We start from the raw sequence: 15,404 nt of genomic DNA on the forward strand, positions 1-15,404 counted from the left end.
AGGATTGTAAGCAGAGGAGAGATATGACTCATTCCCACTTTAAAAGAATCATTCTGTCTGCCATGTTGGGAGCACAAATACTATTTGAATGGTTGTCATTATAGCCAAAACAAAAGATAATGGTGGTTTCTATTAGGAGTGTTGCCTGTGAAAGTGCTGGCAAGTGGTTAGAATCTGGATGTAATTTCAAAATAGAGTTGACAGGATTAAGCATGGAGATAGAGAAAAGAATGATTTTTAAGGTTTCAGGCCTGAACACCTGGTTAAATGCTGGCACCATGTCATGAAACAGGGAACACCAAGGGAAAGGCATACTCAGCAGGGGAGGGGCTTGTGAATTCAAGTTTGGACATACTAGCTTTCTGATGTTTTTCATCCAAATGAGATCTCAAGTAGGCAGCTGAGATATAACTCAGATTCAGGGAAGATGCCATGGCTGAAGATAAATAGTCAGGAGTCACCAGTATGAAAATGTATTTAAAGATCGTCATACTTGTCAAGGGAAATGAATGGGTGAGTAATAACTAGAGAATCTGAAAATGAACCCTGACCATGGTGCACACTGATATTATGAATTTCAGATGAGAGAATTCAATAAAGGAGAATTATAGTGAATTATCGTTAATGGGCTATAAGGGAGGAGGAAAATCAGGAGCCAAATGAAATAAATGTGTTACAAAGGAAAAATCCGTCAACTAAGCAGAATACTGTGCAGAAGCTAAGTGAGAAGAAGGCTTAGACTCACCATAATGGTTGGCAATGTGGTGTTCATTGGTGGTCTTGCCAAAGGTTGATGCAGTGGAACAGTGAGGCTCAGATTTAGAATCGAGGGGATTTAACCTAGTTCCAGGGCATGAAAAGAGACGCAGACATAGAGAACAGACATGTGGACACAGGGGGAAGGGGGATGTGGGGTGGGGCGTGCTAAGAGGGAAGGTGGGATGAATTGGAGACCAGGATTGATATATATATATATACACACACACTATCATGTGTAAAAGAGATAGCTAAATGGAAATCTGTGTAGCACAGGGAGCTCCCGCTGGCTCAGATGGTAAAGAATGTGCCTGCAATGCACAAGACCTGGGTTCAATTCCTACGTCAGAAAAATCCCCTGGAGAAAGGAATGGCAACCCACTCCAGTATTCCTGCCTGAAGAATCTCATGGACAGAGGAGCCATGGGGTCTCCAGACAGAGTTCATGCGATCTCCAAGAGCTGGACACGACTGAGCGACTTACACACTGGGAGCTCAGCTCAGTGCTCTAGATGACCTAAATGGGTAGGATGGGAGAACGCGGGAGGCTCAGGAGGGAGGGGATGCATGTGGACATGTGGGTGATTCATCACATTGTACAGCAGAAGCTACCACAACATGGCAAAGCAACTGCTGTTGCTGAGTCATGTCCGACTCTTTGCGACCCCACGGCAGCACGCCAGTCTTCCCTGTCCTTCACCATCTCCCAGAGTTTGCTCAAACTCATGTCCACTGACTCAGTGATGCCATCCAACCATCTCATTCTCTGTCCAATTATACTCCAGTTAAAAAATAAAGTTAAATTTTAAGAGAGAATGAGAGGAGAGGGTGTGGACCAACAGGAATAGACAATTTTTGAATTGTGCTAAAATGAGGAGTAGAGAAATGATACAGCAACTGGAGGGGACTATGGAGTTAAGGAACGAAATACTAGGGAGCTTCTGTAATATTTCAGGGATTCTTCTCAGCACTATGGAGAGAGGTGATCAAAACAGACTAAACTCTTAACTCTCCTGGGGAGGTGTAATAGGAGAAACAGACAATACACAGATATATAGATATATAGGTTGGGGAAATTATATAAAATAAAGCAACGTAGGACAAAGAAATGATGAGCACTGATATTTTAAATGGCTACAAGTGGAAAATGCTATTTGTGTGAATGAAATGACAGAGGAAGTCATGGAGAAAGATGAGAAAGAAAGATGCTCTTGATATATGTTTGAGAAATATATTATCATATACTGATAGGAATAATCCTGAAAAAAAATAATAAAGTAAAAAGGCTTGTAATTCAGGGAGAGATGGGGTCAGTGACTCTCCACCTGGGGTCAACAGCACAGGTGGAGGTAGTGTCCTCAAGTAGGTGGGAAGGTGGAGATCCTGGAAGGGTGACTGACGCAGTGGATAAGTGACGCAGAGGATGCAGAAGTTCTCTCCCAAGGGCTTCAGTTTTCTCAGGGAAATAAGGTTATTAGCAGCTGGAAGCAAGAGTTTGAGGAATGCAAGACACCGTGCTTGGCTGAATAGTGAGGATAAAATGCACTATGATCATGGACACAAGCTGGACATGGTAAGTCAAGAATTCTCAAAGTGCTAGGACAAGTATCCTCAAAGCACTCAGAATCCATTAAGAAGAGAGCACAAGTAGATAGTTGATAGCTGATACTAGAGTGAGTGTGGACTACAGCACCATGAACAAAAAAGAGATCAAATGGCAGAGGAGCTGACAGACATCTGGGTAAGTCATACTGGGAGTGTTGTCATGGCTGTTCCTCCTTCTGTGCCTTAGTCTAGCTTTAAAAAAATTTTTTTCTTATTATTTTCACTGCAGGACAGTGGCCTTACAATGCTGTGTTAGCTTTTATTTCATAGCAAAATGAATTGGCTATTACTGATATATATGTTGTTTAGTCACTAAGTTGTGTCTGATTCTTTTGAGACCACATTGTCTGTAGCCCACCAGGGTCCTCTGTCCATGGGATTTCCCAGGCAAGAATACTTGAGTGGGCTGACATTTCCTTTTCCAGGGGATCTTCCTGATCCAGGGATAGAATCCACATTTCTTGTGTGGCAGGCAGATTCTTTACCACTGAGTCCCCAGTAAGCCCATGTATATACCTATATTCCTCCCTTTTGGATTTGCCTTCCATTTAGGGCACGATAGTGCATTAAGTAGAGCTTCCTGTGCTATACAATATGTTCTCATCAGTTGTCTATTTTACATACAGTATCAATAGTTTACATACATAAATTTTTAAACTGAAGTATAGTTGATTTACAATTTTCCAGGTGTACTGCAAAGTGATTCAGTTATATATATAGAGAGAGATGTATAGACATACATTCTTTTTCAGATTCTTTTCCATTGTAGACTATTACAAGGTATTAAAAATAGCATCCTTTCTATATAGTAGGTCCTTGTTGTTTATTTATTGTATGCAGTAGTGTGTCTGTTAAATCTACCTTCTAATGTAACATTTCTTTAGAGCTCTTCCCTGCTTTCTGCCCAGTTTACTTCATCCCAGTACAACTTGAGGCACATTAGGAAAGGCTGTTACAGTCATCTAAAAAATTGTACACAGGGTCAAAGTATAAATTACCCTCTGTAAATCCTGAAGTAGACAGATGGAATTCCTCATGGAGACCATGACTTACACATTCATCACACTTTCTCTTTGCATCTTTCTTTTCCTAGACTACACTCTTCAAAGACAAGGACCATGTTTCATTCTTGTGGCACTTGTGTCAGTAATCATACCAAGAATATAACAGATGTTCAATAAATGTTTGATGGATGAGTGGCTGAAATAGAAGGTACAAAATATTTTTTTAAATCTCTAGCAAACATAAGTTAAAGAGCAATTCCCTCATTTTCTAGCTGCTTAACCTTGGAATAGTCTACTTCAAGGAGATTCAAGTATCTCATTCATTAAAAAAAATAAAAAACTACACTTACCTTTCTCATTGGATTATTATAAAGATTAATTAAATGAAACACACGAAGTCCTTTGCAAACTATGAAGTACCATACAAAAGTTGGCTATTACTAACATCCACATAACTGGTAACTTGGACTAGCAACAGAGGTCACCAACAAGGTCATAACTAGTTTTAGCAGCATGGCGAACCAGTCAAGATCTACCACTCCTGAGAACATTGCACTAGGTCAGCATTATCCAAAACTGACAGAAACTCATGCTAAGCAACACAAAACTTAAAAGAAAATGTAAAAAGGTATTTACTATAAGAAATGCATAAACCATACTGATTAGGACAAAGAAAGTATTAACTTCCCAAAAGTACTCATCAAAAATTTCATCTAGAAAGAAAGTGGCACTTTAAATTCCACTGGTTTCTGATATCTGATGAAGGATGTTTAATTCAGCACCTTTTTAAATCTCCAGATTTAAAAAATTATTTAAGAGGATATTCACTGTCTAGTCATCCTTGTATGTCATTTAAAAATCCAAATTGGATTTTTTAGAAACTTCTCACTGTTAATATAGTGTCACAACTCTATCTTCTTCACAACTCTATCTTCTTATTATCATGAAAACTGGGTTCATTCGTTCATTGCTTTACATGCCTCTCAGAGCAAATATGCAGTTACATTAAAACATCCTTTTCCAGCAAAAGATGTAATGACTATATTACAAGCAAAAACTAGATTTTTTAAGAATAAAGAAAGAAGGAATATCCTGCCTGGGATCCTCTGGATGATTATCAATAAGGAGAAATAAAGAAAATATCATCCCAGTTCTTGTGAAAGATATCTTGGCAAGAGATGATTTAGTCAAATACTGACTGAAACACAACCTGAATAAATGGATTTTTCCAAATTATGTATCACCTTCATATGATTCTAATCAGATTCAACAAATCCCAAAATACTGTGATTTGTAGTCAAGATTTGGAAAGTATTATGGAAACATTTGAATTTTTGGCTTATTCTTTCCATATGTCAGTTACAGTGTAACTTTTCAACTTTAAAAGACCCACCTATTTTTGCTTTTATTTCCAATATTCTGGGAGGTGGGTCGTAGAGGATCCTGCTGTGATTTATGTCAGAGAAGGTTTTGCCTATGTTCTCCTCTAGGAGTTTTATAGTTTCTGGTCTTACATTTAGATCTTTAATCCATTTTGAGTTTATTTTTGTGTATGGTGTTAGAAAGTGTTCTAGTTTCATTCTTTTAAAAGTGGTTGACCAGTTTTCCCAGCACCACTTGTTAAAGAGATTGTCTTTTTTCCATTGTATATCCTTGCCTCCTTTGTCGAAGATAAGGTGTCCATAGGTTCGTGGATTTATCTCTGGGCTTTCTATTCTGTTCCATTGATCTATATTTCTGTCTTTGTGCCAGTACCATACTGTCTTGATGACTGTGGCTTTGTAGTAGAGTCTGAAGTCAGGCAGGTTGATTCCTCCAGTTCCATTCTTCTTTCTCAAGATTACTTTGGCTATTCGAGGTTCTTTTGTATTTCCATACAAATTGTGAAATCATTTGTTCTAGTTCTGTGAAAAATACCATTGGTAGCTTGATAGGGATTGCATTGAATCTATAGATTGCTTTGGGTAGAATAGCCATTTTGACAATATTGATTCTTCCAATCCATGAACACGGTATATTTCTCCATCTGTTTGTGTCCTCTTTGATTTCTTTCATCAGTGTTTTATAGTTTTCTATGTATAGCTCTTTTGTTTCTTTAGGTAGATATGCTCCTAAGTATTTTATTCTTTTTGTTGCAATGGTGAATGGTATTGTTTCCTTAATTTCTCTTTCTGTTTTTTCATTGTTAGTATATAGGAATGCAAGGGATTTCTGTGTGTTAATTTTACATCCTGCAACTTTACTATATTTGTTGATTAGCTCTAGTAATTTTCTGGAAGAGTTTACAGGGTTTTCTATGTAGAGGATCATGTCATCTGCAAACAGCCAGAGTTTCACTTCTTTTCCTATCTGGATTCCTTTTACTTCTTTTTCTGCTCTGATTGCTGTGGCCAAAACTTCCAACACTATGTTGAATAGTAGTGGTGAGAGTGGGCACCCTTGTCTTGTTCCTGATTTCAGGGGAAATGCTTTCAGTTTTTCACCATTGAGGGTGATGCTTGCTGTGGGTTTGTCATATATAGCTTTTATCATGTTGAGATATGTTCCTTCTATTCCTGCTTTCTGGAGAGTTTTAATCATAAATGAGTGCTGAATTTTGTCAAAGGCTTTCTCTGCATCTAAAAAGCAAAAATAAACAAATGGGACCTAATGAAACTTAAAAGTTTTCGCACAACAAAGGAAACTATAAGTAAGGTGTAAAGACAGCCCTCAGACTGGGAGAAAATAATAGCAAATGAAGCAACAGACAAAGGACTAATCTCAAAAATATACAAGCAACTCCTGCAGCTCAATTCCAGAAAAATAAATGATCCAATCAAAAAATGGGCCAAAGAACTAAACAGACATTTCTCCAAAGGTGACATACAGATGGCCAACAAACACATGAAAAGATGCTCAACATCACTCATTATCAGAGAAATGCAAATCAAAACCACAATGAGGTACCATTACATGCCAGTCAGGATGGCTGCTATCCAAAAGTCTACAAGCAATAAATGCTGGAGAGGGTGTCGAGAAAAGGGAACCCTCTTACACTTTTGGTGGGAATGCAACTAGTACAGCCGCTATGGAGAACAGTGTGGAGATTTCTTAAAAAACTGGAAATAGAACTGCCATATGACCCAGCAATCCCACTCCTGGGCATACACACTGAGGAAACCAGATTTGAAAGAGACACGTGCACCCCAATGTTCATTGCAGCACTGTTTATAATAGCCAGGACATGGAAGCAACCTAGATGCCCATCAGCAGACGAATGGATAAGGAAGCTGTGGTACATATACACCGTGGAATATTACTCAGCCATTAAAAAGAATTCATTTGAATCAGTTCTAATGAGATGGATGAAACTGGAGCCCATTATACAGAGTGAAGTAAGTCAGAAAGATAAAGAACATTACAGCATACTAACACATATATATGGAATTTAGAAAGATGGTAACGATAACCCTATATGCAAAACAGAAAAAGAGACACAGATGTACAGAACAGACTTTTGAACTCTGTGGGAGAAGGTGAGGGTGGGATGTTTCGAAAGAACAGCATATATATTATCTATGGTGAAACAGATCACCAGCCCAGGTGGGATGCATGAGACAAGTGCTCGGGCCTGGTGCACTGGGAAGACCCAGAGGAATCGGGTGGAGAGGGAGATGAGGGGGGGGATCGGGATGGGGAATACGCGTAACTCTATGGCTGATTCAAGTCAATGTATGACAAAATCCACTGAAATGTTGTGAAGTAATTAGCCTCCAACTAATAAAAAAATAAATAAATAAAAATAAATAAATAAATAAATAAAAGACCCACCTAAGATATCCTGGACTCTATTTTCTATTTTTGCTTTTAACATAATCAGCAATAGGTTTCCCTTTCAAAATAATCATTTCTCCCCTTGCCCTCCACTGCCATAGGTTCCATCCACCTTTCTCCAGCTACCTCAATACCCCATGGAGGGGTCATTGTTCTGCAGAATGTTTCTTTTTAAAGAGCCTCTTGATGAAAGTGAAAGAGGAGAGTGAAAACCCTGGCTTAAAACTCAACATTCAAAAGACTAAGATCATGGTATCTGGTCCCATCACTTCATGGTACATAGATGAGGAAACAATGGAAACAGTGACAGATTTTATTTTGGGGAGTGGCTCCAAAAATCACTGTAGATGGTGAATGCAGCCACGAAATTAAAACATGCTTGCTACTTGAAAGAAAAGCTATGTCCAACCTAGACAGCATATTAAAAAGCAGAGACATTACTTTGTCAACAATGGTCCATCTAGTCAAAGCTATGGTTTTTCCAGTAGTCATGTATGGATGTGAGAGTTGGACTATAAAGAAAGCTGAGCACCGGAGAATTGATGCTTTTGAACTGTGGTGTTGGAGAAGACTCTGGAGAGTCCCTTGGATTGCAAGGAGATGATCCAACCAGTCCATCCTAAAGGAAATCAGTCCTGAATGCTCATTGGAAGGACTGATGCTGAAGCAGAAACTCCAATACTTTGGCCACCTGATGCAAAGAACTGACTCACTTGAAAAGACGCTGATGCTGAGAAAGATTGAAGGAGGGAGGAGAAGAGGATGACAAGAGGATGAGATGGTTGGATGGCATCACTGATTCGATGGACATGGGTTTGAGCAAGCTCCGGGAGTGTGTGGTGGACAGGGAAGCCTGGCGTGCTGCAGCCCATGGAGTCGCAGAGTCAGAGACAACTGAGCAACTAAACTGAACTGAACAGGGTGCAAAGCAGTCCTGATTAATCTACAATGGCCAGCTAGGGACAGCTTATCCCGCAATCACCAGAGCCCTCTTACCTGATCAGCTCAGGAAAGAAGCTTCTCGTGCAGCTGAACATAAAGAAACTACTAGCAGCATCTGAAAGATTCCATGACATCTGAGTGGGCTTCCTTCCTAAAGTCTCCTTCACCCTGTGGTTACCGTATGTCTTTTAATGAAAATCATCCCTGACAGGAGCCCTTCCACCATGAATGGGCCAGAGAGGGGGGGGTGGTGCTCTGAACATCAAAGTCTGTGTAACTTAAAACTCCAGAGCCAAAGGAAATTACAAGAAAAGTGGAGCTGCAGCTCAAAAGCTGACTTTACAGAAACAATTTTTTTTTCAGAAGCTCAAATGCTCCTTCTTCCTGCGTTATTTAATGGTTTTGAGGTCTTTCACTTTTACCTTCTTCTGCAACAATCTCAGAAAAAATCAGAAAATATGTGGTTATGCAACTACGATAAATTATGAATCATTGAAAGTTGTTTTCTTCCAAATTAAAATAAAAAGGAGATAAAATGCAACAATTAAGCAAATGCCAGTTCTAGACAAGATAAAATTCAAAAAGATATCTTTCAACTAGTACCAATAGTCACTTGCACAATAATACACAGACCTGCAAGAAATAGAATAACAACAAGGAAAACAAAATTTTATTCATCTCCCACTAAAACTGACTAAAGTAGCCACTGCTTGGATGAATTTATAAATTGAAGAAGAAAACGGTAACCCACTCCAATATTCTTGCCTGGGAAATCCCATGGACAGAGGAGCCTGGTGGGTTATAGTCCTTGCGGTCACAAAGAGTCAGACGCAACTTGGCAGCTAAATAACAGTTGCTTGGATCAACTTATAAATTAAGCTAGTGGTCACTGAATCACAGAATGAAACTGTTGGAAGCAAATATCATTTAAAAAGTAAAAATCATCATGTGTACTCCTATTTCTGAGAGAAAACCAATCAAAGAAGAAGACAAAAACTGCAAATGACCAAACCAAAAAAAATAGGAAAATAGAGGAAGTTTCAGGTATTTTCAAAATGAGTAAGAAGTTATCAGTATTACTTGAGGAAATCAAATATTTCAGAAATAATGCTAGTATCCAAAAAGCAAATATGTCTGCCTAAAATTGAATAGGACTGACAATTCCATAATGCTGCTGGCATTGAGGGGGTCAACTAGAGTGGAAAAAAGCAGTGAAACAAAGAAAGAAAACAGATTTAAACATTTATGGTAGGGGTTCCCTGGTGGTTCAGTGGTAAAGAATCTGCCTGCCAAAGGAGACTTGGGTTCAATTCCTGATCTGGGAAGATCCCACATGCCTTGGAGCAAATAAGCCCATGCTCCACAACTATGTAGTTTATTCCTAGCTTTTATAATCTACATAACTGTAACATGACTTTAAATATCTGAATTTTAATAACTTTGAAAAGAATTTTAAGATCAAATTTGCTATGTAGGTTGCATCATGTCCTAAAATCACAGACCAATTCTAAAGTAGACAGCTTATGTAGAAATTGTCTCATAAGTCGTTCAGTTCATGGTGAGCTCTGCCCTGACCAAGCTCCGAAGTCCAAAGAGAGACTTTCCAATAGAACCAAACGGGCCTCTAAAGAGGCCAATCATAACACAAACACAGGTTATCTTTCATAAGCACTGACAAAACATGAAACAGCGAGTGAATGTATGATCCAGAAATCTAATTCCTGGGCATATATCCAGACAAAACCATAATTCAATAAGATACATGCACCCCAAAGTTCACTACAGCACTGTTTATTATTCAAAAAGATGTATGTACCCCCCATGTTCACAGCAGCACTGTTCACAAAAGACATGGACACAACCTAAATGTCCACTGGACAGAAAAATGGATAAAGAAGAGGTGGTACATATGCAACAGAATAGTACTCAGCCATTAAAAAGAGTGAAGTAATGCCATTTGCAGCAACATGGACCTAGAGGTTATCATACCAAGCCGGAGTCAGTCTGAAAGATAAAGACTAATACTGCATGATATCACTTATACGCAGAATCTAAAATACAACTCAAATGAACTTATCTATGAAAAAGAAACAGACTCACAGACATTAAAACTTGTGGTTGCCAAGAGAAAGTGGGATAGGAAAGGGATCGTGTGGAGTTTGGGATTAACAGATGCAAACTATTATATAGAGAATGGATAAACAACAAGTTCCTAATGTATAGAACAGGGAACTAGATTCAATATCCTGTGATAAACCATAATGGAAACAATGTAAAAAAGAATATATATATATATATCGGGGCTTCCCTGGTGGCTCAGATGATAAAGCGTCTGCCTACAGTGCGGGAGACCTGGGTTCGATCCCTGGGTTGGGAAGATCCCCTGGAGAGGGAAATGGCAACCCACTCCAGTACTCTTGCCTGGAAAATTCCACGGACCGAGGAGGCTGGTGGGCTACAGTCCATGGGGTTGCCAAGAGTGGGACACGACTGAGCGACCTCACTTCCCTTCACATCAGCTGAATCATTTGCTGTACAGCAGAAATCAGCACACTGCAAATCAACTATATTTCAATAAAATTTTTAAAAATTAATTTTTAAATAAAATCATGAATCCATTGGTTTTTATGAGACAAACATACTTTAAAAAGCCTTTGCTATAAATGGCTTTGAAAAAGGGAGTCTCTATTGGAACCAGTCAGATCAGACTGGAAACACTAAATGTAGAAAGATGATTTTTTTTCTAAATACCACCTTATGCATGAGTGTAAAAGGATGGTAACATTTTAGCAGAAGGGAGTGGCAATATGTTGTTTGGACAGCCCAGTCATCACTGCCGCTTTTCTGGTGAGACACTGATATTCCTCTTCGGAGGGACTTTCTTCTTCCAGACGCTCAATCCAGGTGGCTTGGGTAGAGCTGATTCTGCCCCTTCTCCCCTCTGAGGGGCAGGGGCACACATGTGACCAGGGCCTTCCATCTTCCTAGTGAAGGACCCAAGTGGGCACAGTGACATTCAATCCCACCAGGGGAACTCTTAGGAAGGAGACATCTCTATCTGCCAGACTCAAAGCTAGTAGAATATGGGCCTGGAGCTGCTGGTCACCATGTTGTTACCTCATGGGAAAAACCTGTCTGTATACAAAGCCAACCAAGAAGAAAACACAGCCAAGAAACAAGAGGATTCCTCGAAACAGTGTCATCTGAATCCCTGGAAAGTGCTATGCTTGAATTTAAATCCACCCTGAACCTTTCGATAACATGAGTCAACAACACATCCCTCCTGTATTTTGACTAGAACCAGTGTGAGGGGGATTTCTGCACATACATCCAAAGAGCTCCTCCAGGAACCGGAGTAAATCAATATACTGCTCTGACAAGAGCAGGACGTGAAACTGGAAGCACTTCAAACTTAAAGCTTTTCCAATGAAAGGGTCATTTTCTGTGGGAACTTTCCGTGGGGATCTTGTGCTGCAGTGACTTCCACAAGGTCACTGCTCATCTTAAGACATCATGGTGTTTATCTTCTTAATCCCTTATGGCGTTTAGTTGCTCAGTCGTGGCTGACTCTTTGTGACCCCATGGACTGTAGCCCGCCAGGCTCCTCTGTCCATGGAATTCACCAGGCAAGAACACTGGAGTGGGTTGCCATGCCCTCCTCCAGAGGATTTTCCCAACCCAGGGATTGAACCCAGGTCTCTAGCATTGCAGGGAGATTCTCTATCATCTGAGCCACCAGGAAAGCCCATGGTTCACAGTAACAGGACAATGGTGACTTCACACTAGCAGCAGAACATTGAAGTTTCTAAAAAAATTCAGGACTCAAATTCTCTTTATGATACCAGAAAATTAAACCCCAAGTGAAAACAATGACTGGAAGAGGCAAAAACTTGGGACATTTTTGTGTGCTGAAGCACTAATGACAGCTTTAATGAGCAAGCAAAGAATCTTCTCTAATGATACACTCCGAAGAGAGAAAGAAAAATGTCCTTGTATCCAAACTCCCTCCCTCCAAGCTGGGAATATTTAAATCTTAATTATTCCTCAGAGTCCTTGCACTCATGCAGAGCACACCGATGATGAAAAAGCAACATGTTCTCTTGACACATATACTACATTGTAGAGCAACAGCTAAGAAAAGAAAATTCGAGCCTCATTCAAGTGCACTGCTGCGTGACTACTGAATGCTGAGCACCTCCCAACTGGATGTGCTCAGAAACATTTTTCAAAAGAATAAAAACACATGTATTTCCATATATGGGTAAAAGTTCCCCCATCTTTTACATTACAAATTTTTGCATTTATATATGTCTATTTGAAAGAGGAAGCAAGAGAAGCATCGCTGGGAAAAGTGTATTAGGCTGATGGTGACCCACCTCCCTAATTGATTTAGATCCCTTTATTGTTATTTTTCCCAATCAACTTACACACGCTAGTCAGTAAGTTAGAGAATATCTCATTATCCAATTCAAAACAAAGTTGAACATTAACTGCAAAAGTCAACTGCAAATCTACTATAGATCGTTGGTGAATCACAGGTCTGTGATCAATCTGCATATCCAGGGCAGTTACAAATTAAAATAACAGAACTCCAGTACAGCCCCTCTGGCTGACGGTTCCATAGTCCTTGTCACAGCTCCTCCTACTGGAGAAGTTCAAAACCAGGTGATCGAGAGAGAGATTAAAATCATCAATATTCGAATATCAATATTTCCCTCTCTGAACTACAGGATCATCATAAAACCAAGGGATAAAAGGATACTTACAAGGCCTTCAACCGTTCCACTCCTACTTTTAGGAAAGGACCACACAAAAACATCTTAGACTGCAGATCTCCTCAAAATAATACCTCAAAGCACTTTATTCCATTTTCTACCACCAAAACTACCTTAAATTACTTAAACTCAGTCCAAGTTCCTTCTGTCTTGTTGACTGCTCAAAGGATAAAAAAAATTGCTGCCTGCTATCTTAATTACTGTATTGTTTCTTACTTTTAATACTGAAAAGAACCTCAGACTTCTTTTCTCTACCACTAACTATGCATGCAACCTTGGATGTATCATTGAATTTTCCTAGATCTAAATTTCCTCCGGTACAAAATAAACTATCAGGACAAATCTGCAGATTCTTAAGGCTTTCCCTAAGTTAAAGTTCATCATGTAACCGTGGATTGATTATTGTTCCCTAGACTCTGTTCTACCTCTTAAACACATGCCTCATCTGCATTTTCCCTAAATCCCTAGCTCTTTCTTGCCAATTCCCAAGGGGGTAAAAATGATAATAATAAAGCAAAGAGTTCAAAACAAGAAAACTTCAATGCTATTCACTGATCCCCCACATCACAATAAACAACCCTGTAGAACAGGAGGTGACCTAACTCAGCAAATTGTAAGCATCTAAAACACAGCAGGTACATATCAGAGGTAATAATAGTCATCCCTTCGTCATTAGAAATAACTCTCTCCAATTTGTAAGTGAGGTTTTTGGTGTTTTATTGTTGTTGTTATTTTTGAAAATGAATGTGTGACAAGATGCTGTGGAGGGGAAGGAAGAACTTTGTGCACATGAGCTCATGGTAGTTCCTCAGAATATGCTGGAATGAATGAAGGGTTGAAAAAATTTCTAGTCATAGAATTCAAAATAACACTGGGACAAAGGCAACTGTGTGTTGAACACCAAGACTTATTTCACATTCCCACTCAAATATACATACACATGACACAATAAAAGTTAGCATGTGCTGGTTTAAATAATGACACGTCTATACCCCACCCTTTGCCCTAAAAACTATCTTGACGGAGCTGGTGCCCAGCCTTAAAGGATCATGGGGAAGTAGCTAAACAGTCTCTCATTCTCTTAGACCCTTGTTATTTTGATGGTATCCATAATCATAACTTTATTATCTTTACATCTGCTTGGGATCATCAAAGTTCCAACTGCAGTAGCCAAACTCAAACTTTTCCAACTGTTTAAAAAACCAGACAATAAGTAGCTCACTCCACAATCTCTACTTGGAAGGAACTGTGCCCCAATTCAGGTTATTCCAGGTTAATATCCAGGAACCACTTTGAGAAGCATCCGTACAGAGGATAGAAACCATAAAACCAAGCAAGATAAAGAATCTGACTGCTGATGTCGAGATCATAAACTGCATGGACTCCATATGATATTATCAGACACTCCCAATTCCACTTTTGGGACTGCTCCCAGGAGGTCTGATGTCAGATCAAGAACAAATGTTCATCAATGACCAGGAGAAGGTGAGCCAGGAAGGCCTAGATAGTGACTTCCACACAACAGGCAGGGCCTTTGGCTAAAAGTAGGAAAACTCCTTGTATTTACATGACAACTCTCTAGAACCATTAATTCTGCTTTTTGCAAATACTATACAAAGAGGGAAAGTCAACACATATGGACTGGGGTAGAGGAAAGAGATCTAATGGTAACATCTAATCTCTTATCAATCACTCACAAATGCGGAGAGTATGCATGGGCTCCTAAATCAAGATCTTTCAAAGAAGATACCAAGTGGGCCCTGAATCTCAAGGAGCGCTATGTAGCGGTTTCAACCACTTCCATCATTCAGAGTAGAGAGGATACAGTTTTCACAGCATCCACAAACTACTTTAAAAATTAATGAGACTCTTGAGCATTTTTAAAAACTCACAAAACTAAGCTTCTTCATGATAGTGATGAACATCCACCTCAACTTTAAGTCCCCTACATCCACTCCAATTTCAAGAAATAAGTTGCCGTGGTTTAGTCAGTGCTGCTTGCCAATGTAGGAGACGCAGGTCTGATCCCTGGGTCGGAAAGATCCCCCGGAGAAGGAAATGGCAACCCACAGCCCAGTATTCTAGACTGGGAAATCCCGTGGACAGAGGAGCCTGATTGGCTAGAGTCTATGGAGTCGCAAGAGAGTCAGTCATGACTTGCAAATAAACAACAACAGCAATGGGCTTATCAACCCACCTACCTACAGTTAGAATAGCTAATGGTTTAAAGAGTTATTAGCACATTTAAACTGAAGTTTGGATTTGGGTTACACTTAAAAAGGCGTATCACTCCAAGGTACACTCTAAAATATATATGTAAATAAGATGCGGGGTGTGTGTGTGTGTGTGTGTGTGTGTGTGTGTGTGTGTGTGTGATGGAATATTACGTGGCCATAAAAAATGAAACATTGCCATTTGCAGCAGCCTGGATGGACCTAGAGAGTATCACACTAAGTAAGTCAGGGAGAGGAAGATAAATACACAGTATCACTTATATGCAGAATCTAAA

The 15,404-nt window shown here is 39.5% G+C and overlaps 1 protein-coding gene across 1 annotated transcript in view; it reads right to left on the reverse strand.

The window, feature by feature from the left end:
• Positions 1-15,404, reverse strand: part of RYR2 (ryanodine receptor 2) — an 813,831-nt gene that overhangs the window by 620,455 nt on the left and 177,972 nt on the right. The gene's annotated exons all lie outside the window — the stretch shown is intronic.

This window comes from Muntiacus reevesi, chromosome 2 (assembly GCF_963930625.1).
Source record: "Muntiacus reevesi chromosome 2, mMunRee1.1, whole genome shotgun sequence".
NCBI lineage: Eukaryota > Metazoa > Chordata > Mammalia > Artiodactyla > Cervidae > Muntiacus > Muntiacus reevesi.